This window comes from Talpa occidentalis, unplaced genomic scaffold (assembly GCF_014898055.3).
Source record: "Talpa occidentalis isolate TD23 unplaced genomic scaffold, MPIMG_talOcc4v2.1, whole genome shotgun sequence".
Lineage (NCBI taxonomy): Eukaryota > Metazoa > Chordata > Mammalia > Eulipotyphla > Talpidae > Talpa > Talpa occidentalis.
In genome coordinates this window covers 34,309,188-34,321,603 of record NW_026555331.1, presented here as the reverse complement: position 1 = coordinate 34,321,603, position 12,416 = coordinate 34,309,188, and the positions used below count along the sequence as shown (strand labels likewise).

Genomic DNA, 12,416 nt, shown 5'->3' with positions numbered 1-12,416 from the left:
CATTGTTCATTCACTCCCTCGATACACATTTGTTACATTTATTAAAATGCGTAATCTCTGTAGTGAGAATAATAGATATTGGTAGATGCAGAGAATGTTGGAGCTGGAAAGGAATGCAAAAATCATGGTATTTCACCTACTCATTTTGCACAGAGAGAAGTCAAAGTCCAAAGAGCGTGGATGATTCTCCAGTGGTGACTCGGCTAAGTCAGAGCAGAAAGTTCAGTCTTATGACTCTCCGGTCACTGTTTTTTCTGCTATATCATCTGACTCTTCCCAGCACATAGTAGTTATTCTAGTCCCGTTCTTAAAATTAACTGTCTAGGTTAACAGTTTAGGAGTTATAATATTAAATTTGAATTGAAAATGAGTGCATGGTTATGTCTTTTTTTTAAAAAGTGCTGTCCACTGAAAAGACAGATGCAGCAGCAATCCAATGACAATGAGCATCCTTAGCCCCCCAGTTAAATTACATATGATCTAGGAAGAAATGACCTAGGAAGAAGAGCTCTTCCCTCTCTAGGGAAGAGCTTATTACTTTTCCTTATTACTTTCTTTACCTTATTACTTTCTTTTCCAGCTTCTAGTGGTTGCCAGAATCCTTGGTATTTCTTGTGGCACATAAGCCAAACGTACTTGAGGGCTGGTGAAATTATTCATCATTTTATGCAATATTTGATAAAGTTGCTATGTATTAACTTCCTTGCTTAAAAAGACCCTAAGATGGTTTGATGATCTGGCTATTAAGATCTTGAAATTGTGTTAAGCAAGGAATTAAACAAGACTGTTTGATCCTTCTAAGTTCATCTCATTTGCACAACTCATGCTTTAAATTTCTTTGGAAGATGAAGAATACCCAAAAAAATACAGGTGCATGGGAAAAAGTTTCCTATGGATTTAATGTGAAATCATACATTTGCTAGTCTCCAGTTCACATTCTTCAATTTCAGCATCCAGAAATAGTTATTAATTAGGGAGAGATTTATGTTCTGATTTTCCCATTGTTTGCTAATGTTCTTAATCAACATCTGAATGTTTCCTTTGAGAACAATGTTCTACAGAATGCCAGTAACTGGACTGACAGAACATCAGTGGTCTATCAGGATCCTGTTTCTGTAATATTCTTTTCTGATTAGACTGTCCTAGAGGGATAGTAGAAGGGATATGATGAGAACAATATTGCTAGCCCATAAAGCAAGAGATTAATAATATCAATAAAAAGATTTTATTCTAGAATCCTTGTCAGAAATACCATACATTCTCAAAAATAATTAAATAATTTGTCAGAGTGGACTTCACTAGTCAACCTGAATAACTACAAATCTTATAAATTTAATACTTTTACCTAGTCAACTAAAAAATAAATTCTTTAAATTTCAAACTAATATTTAGTTTCTTCCAAGGCCCCAAAGGAAAAGTGGAGATGATTTAATTGTAAATGACTTGGATAACTTTTAATCGAATAAGGTGAATCATTACTGGAGTTAGTGATCTGCTGCAATACCAGTGATGAGCAGGATGAAGCTAGAATCACTGATAGAACCAATTTATATATTTTAAAAAACTTTTAAAAATTCCTTATTGAAACTCTGGAATGTTTCTCTTTTTCTTTTATGTTTTATTGTTTCCACTTTTTTCTCTAAAATATATCAAGATCTTACTAAAATGAGGACACACTTCTTTTGCCCTAAATGTCTTATATTCAAAATATGCAAATGTAAAAGCAAATCAAAAAAACTCCTTCAGTTTTGGAAGGCAGACAACGTGAGAACTTGTACAGTATCTAGTGTCCTTCCACAAAAACCTTTTCTTTCTTCATGAGGGCCTTTGATACTCTGTCCTGGAAAACCAATGCAGAGTATTATACAATTGGATAATGTGTGTGTACTGCTCTGTGAGAAGTTGGCAGAAAAAGTGAGGGAAGGAAATAATACTTGTAGTTTTACAAGAAAATAATAAGGTCACTGCATGTAGAATTTTTCTTTTTGTCAAGTCTCAGTACCCATCATTTTTCTAAGATTGGATTTCATCTGTGCTTCCATACTGGGTAGGAAAATGTCACATTAGTTCTATCAGTTCACCTGCCTGTGACAATCTCAAGATCTTAAGAGCCAGACCACCAAACAGGAAATAGTCTTGGAGATCAAGTTTCAGAAGCTATCAGTCCACAAACCTTGCTGGCCTGGAATATTTTCCAAACTCTGCAACACTTGCCATTATAATATATAAATTTAACAAACATTTTACAAGCTGTGAGACTGACCCTTGAAAGCAGACCTTAGATCGAAGACACTCAGGAGGGAAGGGGGAGAAGAGGGAAGGAGAGAAGGAGGTGCTGAGCAGGGTGGAGTGTGGTGGAGGTCTGTGGGCACTTTGGTGGTGGGAAAACTATGGTGATGGCACCTGAGAGGGGAAATCCTACATTGTGAAAAAATAAACAAGGATATTTCTTAGAAAATAATTAATTTAAAAACCCTGTCCTTTTATATAGAACAGAAGTGAGATATATCCTAGGGAAGTTCATTTTTTCAATTTATTTCCTTTAGCCTTCATTCATTCAACTGACACAAGTAAAGATGAATATTATTTTTCTTCAAAGAGCTCTTAGGGAGGTAAGTGAACAACCACTAAGATATGATGTGACTTGCAAAGAGATGCATCCAGTTCCAAGTAGGACAAAACAGCTCCACCCAAGTGGAAAAACACATTTAGGGCTCTTCAGAACAACTGGGACAGTTAGCTCTGATCTCAGATAAGGTGAGCGAACAAATCCCCATTCCACTGGGAATTTGTTCTTCTATGTAACTTTCTGAATCTTTGAAAGCCAAGTTCTTCATTTTCTTCCTTGTTCTTATTCCAAGGGTGAGTAACTTTGAGTTTGCTCTACCATAAAACCCTCTTTCTAAAGTGCATTGGTGTTCCGGTTGGTTTTAAGTAGAGTTCCACAGTCTTTGTTTTTCGTTTTGTTTTCAGTGCTGAGAGGAGGTGAGGGGAAGCAGGACTGCATCTCTTTAAGAAACTTTACCTGCTAGTGAGTAGAACCACTCATTGACCCTCCTCGACCTACCCAGCCTTCCAATGCCATTCAGTTCCTGTGTCCTTTATAGGACTAGAGAGAACAAAAAGACTCTAGCAAGCCTACTCCCCACCATTGGTTCTGCTCTGTCCTTCACATACTCCGCTGCCCCTTCCTCACTTTCTGGCCTCAGTTCTTTTCCACCTACAAAAGGTAGGTTACCCTGCTGACCTGCTACTGCCTCATGAGTGTGGATGACTAAGCACTACAGAGTCTTCACCTTATTCTGGCATTCATAACTCTCTGATCTTTATATTTTACTGCCTTTTTTTTTTTTTTGTATCAGACACTTGCCTTGCTCTTGAGTACAGAGAATTGTATAATGGAAAGAGGTTTTAGAGACAGTCAGAACTGGGCTTGCCTCTGGGCTGTGGTATTTATTAACTGTGCAACTTTGAGAAAAACCAAACCTCTTCAAGCCTTAGTTTCAAATATTATTACTCTACAAGGTTTCTGTGAGGATTAAAAGGAATGATGATGGTAAAGCACCTAAGATAGAGTACAGTTAAGAAGCAGGACCCAATTTTATGATTATTTGAGTGCACTCTCTGCTACCATCAGGGCTGGATATGTCCATTGTAGGCATTTATTTGCAGTATGTTGAGAAATATGCAAAATTATGAGGCTATAATGTGGGGTGCACAAGAGCACTACCCTAGGGCAGCTCACAGAGCTCACCAAAAGGTCAAATTTGTACACAAATGATTAGGGTAATAAGTGTTCATACCACAGTAGAAATAAAGACATAGTATTTTGGAAATAAAGGTGATAAGAAGACTCTGGCCTGCAGTTTACCAGAGGGGAATAAACCTTCTTAAGTCAGAATTCCTGAAAGGGAATTATATTCATAGTTTTGCTCACTGTAAATATCAAAATTTTGATAGAAGCCCAATTAACATAATTATCAACAATGAACTATACAAGGTGTATACTATTATCCACATCTTCCTTAGTTAGGGTTTAGTAAGAAGCAATAGCTCTAGGTATTTTAAACAGGAAGATGGAATGCAGGGATGGAATTCAGAAGCAATGCAATGAATTGGGTACTTATGAAACCAAGGGGAGAAAGACAACAGGTCAGAAAAGCCTCTGCTAATTCTCAAGGATGCTGGTAGCTTTCAGGGAGTTGAGGAATTGTAGGCACTCACAAGGAATTCCAGGCAATGATGGTAGCGCCAGCATGGGCATTTGTCTGGAAATATCTTAGAGTTGCCACAAAATCTCACCTCTGCCAAACCCTCAACAAATCTGCCTACCAAATGCCTCCAGAAGAATAAAATGGGACTTCTGCTCCCTCTCAGCCTTCCTGATATCATCTCAGTGCTGTATTGTCTGATGCTTGAATATCTGGGTCTTGCTGATCCAGGAGGGATTGTCCCTCCTAGGATTAGCTAATTTATAGAGATAGTCTTGAGACTACCCCTTTTACATGCAAACCAACCAATTCAGAGTCCATACCCTTAATCACCTCCTTGAATTGGGGGAGGGGGATGGCCTTCTCTGAGCCACTATCCATCTGCCCTAATCACCCCACCAGATATTAGAAAACTAGGATTGGCCAGGAGGCAGAGAGGTTAAGGAAAAACAGGAAGAATGGCCTTTATTGTAGTTTCCACAGGACAGATAAGGGGAAGCAGAATTAGCAGGTTTAGGACTGGCTAGATGAATCATTTCAGGACACTCATAGGGGCTATCCCTAGTTGTTGACCACTTTAGTTTCTAACTAAATGATTGCATAGTGACTCAGCCCCTTAATGACCATAATAGACACTGTGCCTTCTCTTCTTTCATCTCTGTCATGGATGCTGTAGCAATGAAAGTGAAATTTAGACATCCTTTTGGCAGGAAAAGGCATTTCCTCCTTCTAGTATGAGCTGAAAATGGATTTCCCAGTCACGCAACAACCAACACTTCTTGCTCAATATCTTATCTTTAAACCTCCCCCATCCCATCAGAGGAAACTAAAGCTTTGGTGTTTAATTACCTCCTAGAGCCTGGAGAGTACTGACCTCACCATAGAAAAATCACAGCAGGAGAGATTTTAGACTCACACACAGGTTAGCTACCAATATAGAGAACTGTGATGAGATATCAAAAAGACAGAGCAAGAAGAAAGAAGGAAGCACCAAAAACTAGAATAATGGATCATGTAAATAAACATCAGTATCAAATATGGAGTTTATAGACAACTGTGATTATGGTAGGGTGCTTTACCACCTCTTTGGGAAGAGGTATGACTTCCAGCTTGGATTTCAGATAAAATTTGGTTCTCCCACCCCTGGATACCATAATAACCCCTGTACAGCACTGATAAGCTCCCCAGGGGGAGCAGCAGTTCAGAAGAAGCTTAAGATATTTTTTATTCATTTATTCAATAAATGCTTATTGCTTCCTCTTTTTTTTTTTTGGACAGTTTAGTCCTAAAGCCATTTTATGGACTAAATGATGTAAGCATCCTCACCTGGGTTGAAGTTGTGCAGAAAATCACAGCCTGATCAGTAAGCAGGATGACAAGGCTGTGAAGTGGTAGAGATATGGCCTCAGTGGGGGGGTATCTGAGTCCATGTGGGGCGAGGAGAAATCAGCAAAGGAGGACACACTGCACAGGGTGCTAGACCTGAGCAGATGGGGAAGGAACCCCCAGAGGACAGGCTCGCATGCTATGTGGGAATCCACAAGGGTCAAGGCAGCATGATTGCTGGGAGATGCTGGGGTGAGATGTGAGCCTGAGTGCAATGAGGATAGTGTGGAATATCCAGACCCAAGAGACATCTGTGCCAGAAGGGAAAGGCAGTGGTGGGAAGTTGCTTATGTGAGATTGATCAAATTAATAAATAAGCTAAGGTACTACGGTGGTGGATAAAGAAGCTGGAAATATGGAAAGGAGAAAACTGTGCTGAACATTGTAAATCTGGGATTCAAGTTGTAGATCTCACTGAGTATTCATGGTCTTCAGGACATATATATATATATATATATATATATATATATATATATATTTGTGTGTATGTGTGTGTGTGTCTGTTTATATATATATATCTGTCCAGTAAGAGGGCCTGGGAGCAAAGACAAATGAGCACACCAAGCACCAAATCTTATGTTTTATTTTATTTTTTTTAATTTAAATTTTTATTTTTATATTCCCCATATAATTGCAACCCCCTTATTTTTACCCCAAGCCCTCCTTTCCCCTCCCCCACCTCCCATAGAGTGTCTCTTGTTCATAATTATTTGTTAATTTTGATATTTTCTTTCTTATAGTTATTCTTTTTCCTGGTCCCTTATTTAAGTTTTCTAGATTCCTGCTATGAGTGAGACCATCGGTATTTTTCTTTTTCTTTCTGGCTTATTTCGCTGAGCATGATCCCTTCCAGCGCCATCCATGTTGCTGCAAATTGCATGTGTTTATCTTTTTTGAATGTTGAGTAATATTCCATGGTGTATATGTACCACATCTTCTTGATCCAGTCATCTATTTTTGGGCATTTGGGTTGTTTCCAACGCTTAGCTATTGTAAATAGAGCTGCTATAAACATAGCGGTGCAGGTGCTCTTTGGAATTGATATTTCTGTGTCCTCTGGGTAAATACCTAGGAGTGGAATTGCTGGATCCTATGGAAGCTCTATGTTTAGTAGGTCCAGAAATCTCCACACAGCTCTCCATAGTGGTTGGACCAGTTTGCACTCCCACCAACAGTGCAGGAGAGTTCCTTTTTCTCCACAACCTCGCCAACATTTGTTGTTGCTAGTTTTTTTAATATGTGCCATTCTCACTGGTGTGAGATGGTATCTCATTGTAGTTTTGACCAAATCTTATGTTTCAAACACTGTTCTCCATGAAAAGAGGTAGGATTTTGGATAATTCGTCATTCCAGGGCTGGAGCAGGGAAGGGACAGAGGAATCTGGAACATCTTATTGTTTTGGAAAGTAATAATGGTGATGAGATATCAGAAAGACATAGAAAAGAACAAGATAAAAGGAAGCACCAAAAACTAGAATATTGGATCATGTAAATAAACATCAATATCAAAAATGACATAATGGATTATATAACCCATTGAATTAATTAGAAAACTAAAAAACCAAACTGAGATAAATTTTAAAAAATTGAAAAATTGATGACAAAGAGGATATCTGCCTTGTCTCAAAGTATATCTCTTCCAGAAGTCATGAGCCATGAAAAGATGAAGTTATTTTAAAGTGGAAACTGGCAGATATCACCTAGATTCAGTAACCAAGTAAGCATCATTGCTATGAGGATGAATCCTTGCATGCAACAAGCTCAACATGCAACAAGCTCAACATGCAACAGCTCAACATCGTTACTGTGTTGTTCCTGCCGAAGACGTGGAACTTGAGTCTCATCAGAAGGGACAATTATACAAACTTAAGTTGAGCAACGTTATCCTTAATAATTAGTCTGTAGTCTTCAAAAAAAATACAAAGGTCATAAAAATTTGGAAAATATTGAAGAAATAGTCTAAATTGAAGTAGATTACAGAGATTTAACAACCAAATGTAAGGTTCTCAACTGGTTCCTTTGATACACAATGAAACATTACTTAGCATTCAAAAAAACAGATAAACACATGCAATTTGCAGCAACATGGATGGAGCTGGAAGGGATCATGCTCAGCGAAATAAGCCAGAAAGAAAAAGAAAAATACCGGATGGTCTCACTCATAGCAGAAATCTAGAAAACCTAAATAAGGGACCAGGGAAAAGAATAACTGTAGGAAAGAAAAAGTCAAAATCAACAAACAACTATGAACCAGAGACACACTATGGGCGGGGGGGGGGGGGGCGCAGGGAAAGGTGGGCTTGGGGTCAAAATAAGGGGGTTGCAATTGTATGGGGAATATAAAAATAAAATTAGAAAAAAAGGCATGATTGGAATACTCAGTGAAATTGGAATGGAGTTAAATCTGTGGATTGGATTATCATGATAGATGAGTGTTAATTTCCTAATACTAATGGTTCTATTGTAGGTGTGTAGGAGAATGCCCTTGTTTGTAGAAATTATACATTTGAGTTTCAGGGGACAATGGAATATCATCACAAATGGTTTGGGACGTAAGAGGGTTCTTTGTGCTAGCAAGTTCTCTGTAAATTTTTGATTATGATTGTTTTTAAAATACACTTTAACTTTAGAATAGTTTTAAATTTATAGAAGAATTATGAAAATAGTGCATAGTTCCAGATACTCCATACCCAGCTCCCCTACCATGGATCATACATGACACATTTCTTATAATTACTGGACCAATATTGATATACTGTTATTAACTACCACCCACAGAGATTCTGATTTTCTTAGTGTTTACCTTTTATCTGTGTGGCAGGATCTCACAAGATACCCCATTACCTATCCTGTCATCATGTCTCTTATGATCTTCTTGCCCAAGACTGTTTCTTAGACTTTCCTTGTTTTTCTTGACCTTGATGGTTTTGAGGAGTACTGGCCAGGTATTGTGTAGACAGCCCTGCACTGAGGTTAGATTATTCTAGGATTAGGAGCTTTTTAGTAGGAGACCACAGAAGTAGGGTCATTCTCCTTATACCACATGTGTGCTTCCAGTTTTTAGTGACTGCAAATTAAACTGCAATGTAAAATATAAACATCTGTGTATAGGTTTTTACATACATTTTTTTAATAATAAATTTTATTTTTATATTCCCCATACAATTGCAGCCCCCCCATTCTGACCCCAATCCCTCCCCTCCCACCCCCGCCCCCCTAAAAGTGTCTCTGGTTCGTAGTTTTTGTTGATTTTGATTTTCACTTTCTTATAGTTATTCGTTTTCCTGGTCCCTTATTTAAGTTTTCTAGATTCCTGCTATGAGTGAGACCATCTGGTATTTTTCTTTTTCTTTTTGGCTTATTTCGCTGAGCATGATCCCTTCCAGTGCCATCCATGTTGCTGCAAATTGCATGTGTTTATCTTTTTTGAATGCTGAGTAATATTCCATGGTATATATGTACCACATCTTCTTGATCCAGTCATCTATTTTTGGGCATTTGGGTTGTTTCCAAAGCTTAGCTATTGTAAACAGTGCTGCTATAAACATAGGGGTGCAGGTGTTCTTTGGAATTGATGTTTCTGTGTCCTTTGGGTAAATACCTAGGAGTGGAATTGCTGGATCCTATGGAAGCTCTATGTTTAGTAGGTCCAGAAATCTCCACACAGCTCTCCACAGTGGTTGGACCAGTTTGCACTCCCACCAACAGTGCAGAAGAGTTCCTTTTTCTCCACACCCTCGCCAACATTTGTTGTTGCTAGTTTTTTTAATATGTGCCATTCTCACTGGTGTAAGATGGTATCTCATGGTAGTTTTGATTTGCATTTCCCTGATGACAAGTGATGTTGAACATTTTTTCATATGCCTGTTGGCCATTTGCATTTCCTCTTCAGAGAAGTTTCTTTTTAGCTCTTCTGCCCATTTTTTGACTGGATTCTTTTCTTTGTTGTTGTTAAGTCTCATCAGCTCTTTGCAGATTTTTGTGATCAGTCCTTTATCATTAGTGTTGGGTGCAAAAATGTTCTCCCAGTTGGTGGGGTTTCTCTTTGTTTTTGTTATTGTCTCTTTTGCTGTGCAGAAGCTCTTTAATTTGATGTAGTCCCAGCTGTTTATCTTCGCCTTCACTATCACTGCTTTGGGTGATGTGTCTGTAAAGAAGTTTTTACATACATTTTTAAGATGAATTGGAAAAAAGTTAGGAAAGCAACTACAGGTTCTGACCATGTTTAGCTTTGTAAGAAATTATCAAATGGTCTTCCATAATTGCTGTATCATTTTAATCCCCACCAGTCATAAAAGAGAATTGTCATTTCATACCCTCTCCAGCAATTGATCTGAGTTTGGGGATTTTTTTCTACCCTAATAGTTGTATAGTATATTTTGTTATTCTTTTAATATGTCTTTCCCTACTGGCACACAATTTTGAGTGTCTTTGTTATATGTTTATTACTACATCTCTCTGGTTAAGTTCATTGTCTACTTTGTCTTTTCTAAATTTAAAAAGGCTTATTTATATAACATTGATAACATTATATAGTTTTCACATGTAAAGAATTATAATTAAACATCTGTACTTACTACACTATGATCACCACCAAAAATCTAGCTTCCATATTTCACAATACGATTTACTCCTTTTACCTGGTTTACCCACCCTGGGTTCTGCTTTCTCTGGTAACTACCATTTTGTTCTTATAGTTTGTGGGTTAGTTTTATTTTGTGTTGTTTGTCATTTGTCTTATTTCTTTATTTTCCATGTATGAGTGTATTATACAGCATTTGTCTTTCTCTGCCTGGCCAATTTCACTGAACATCTAGGTCCATCTATGTTGTTACAAATGGCAAGATGTCATCTTTTTTTGATGACTCCAGGACAGGTGGAAGAAATGGGGGCAGGGAGAAGTGGTCAGTTTTTGGATATATTTGAAGAAGCTTCAAAATGATTTCCTGATGGATTGGATATGGGAAAGTGATAGGAAGAGAGGAATCAAGATTCCAAGAATTTAGGACTGAGCAACTGCCAGAACCGAGTTGCCATTACCTGAAATGGAGACAGCTGTGTGGGGAGCAGGATGTGGGAGAAGGATAAAGAGCTTGGTTGTGGACATATTTTGAGATGACTCTTGGACATTCAAATGGAATAATTAAGCAAGCAGGTGAAATGGAACTTTGGAGTTTGGAGTTTGGGAGAGACAATTGTGCCAGAGACATAGAATAGCTGTCATCATGTCCTCTGAAGCCATGGGAACTGGTGAGTCACCATTAGAGCAAGTGTAGAGAGAGAAGACCCAACAGAGAGCCATGTTATACCATCAGTAGCTCTAACAAGAGCAGTTGTGGGAAGCCAAAAATGGGGAAAAGCTAGATTGAAGTAGGTTTTAGACAAAACAAGAAGAAATAGGAAACTGACTCGAGGAGGAGTTTTGCAAAAGAAAGAAAGGGCTATAACTGATAAGGAAAGTAAGGTCAAGGAAAGGTTTGATCTTTTTCTTTTTTGGATCTTTTTTGGATAGATGAGAAAATAGCAGATTTGAATGTTACAACTGAAACTGACAACAGCTTAGTGTTAGATTTCCTAGAATGATGGGCTGGATTCTAAGGTCAGACATTATTTAGCTAAGGTAGGTGGGTTTGGTGGAAAAGGGTGGGAGTACTGAGGCTTTCCTTGAGCTCATAACATCACATCATTGCTCACTCCCAATTTCAGATATAACCAGACAGTGAGTGAACCTTTTTCCTGCGTGTTGGTGCTGCTTACAACGATTGCTATCTGTTTATGGATCTGTAGCCAAAAAGACCAATATGTGGTTAGACTCCTTTCCATGCTGGGCACATGTGTGTGCTGACGTGTGCTTGGCAGAGGCAATCCTGATTTGCACAGACTGTTGCAATTTGCCTCTTATGTTCGCCATCAGTCTGTGGGTTTTGCTCAAAAGTAACTATCTCATTCTTCAAAACTGCATTCCAAGACCACTTCTCTGCACTTTATTTACTCTCATCACCAGAGGTGATTCCTTGGTGCTTTATGGTTTCCAAAGCACTCTCACATTCAATATATTGGATTCATGTCTCACAACAACCCAATAAGATAGATGAGTCAGTTGTTAATATTATTCCCATTTCATGATGAGAACTTTGAGGCTCAAATAATCACTACTAACTGAAACCTTCACAGTTGCTATTTGGAAACAAAGTAATACTGGCTAACACTTCTATTATAGAAATCATGTACTAGTACTGTTCATCTACACTATAACTCATTTAATCCTTAGAACAATCCTATTATGATCCCATTTCCCAGATGTAGAAACCCCAGCACAGAAAGGATAAATAACCTAATAACTAAAGAAGAGGGATTCAAACCCAAGCAGACTAGTTTCCAAACCAGGTATGCTATCCTTGAGCCGCACCCCCAATTACACCATGCTGTTCCCTCTCTAATGTAGTTCTAGGCTTTCTAAGTACTTCCTCTAGCATAGGCTCCTCAGGTTAACTCACTTGTTGCCTTCCTCAAAACCCACTTAAAATTCCACTTTTCCATCTATATAGAGTCGCATGGAAATGCAATGAAATAAAGGCAATATAGACTACACGATCATGCCTCATTTTTGAGATGTTTTTCTTTCCAACAATATTCAGTACCATTCAAAAAACTCCAAGTTGCTTAAGGTGTGGAGAAGTGGTTCCAGTGTTCAGTCATGTATGAGTTTTCTCTCTCTTTCCCTCCTTCTGTCCTGTCTCATTTCCATGATGTAAATATTCCCACCATGGCTGGTTTCAAACTATCCACATGATGTCAACATAATTCCTGAAAGTGTCC

At 38.2% G+C, this 12,416-nt stretch overlaps 1 long non-coding RNA gene across 4 annotated transcripts in view; it reads left to right on the top strand.

Moving 5' to 3' along the window:
• Nucleotides 1-12,416, top strand: part of LOC119239360 (uncharacterized) — a 105,614-nt gene that overhangs the window by 24,434 nt on the left and 68,764 nt on the right. For 2 of the 4 annotated variants that reach the window (XR_008550602.1, XR_008550603.1), the window contains exon 6: nt 2,547-2,612. This is a non-coding gene — a long non-coding RNA (uncharacterized LOC119239360). Of the gene's footprint in view, nt 1-153; nt 364-2,546; nt 2,613-2,973; nt 3,001-12,416 lie in introns of those variants that run through there. The other 2 variants (XR_008550605.1, XR_008550604.1) reach the window with 2 other exon arrangements.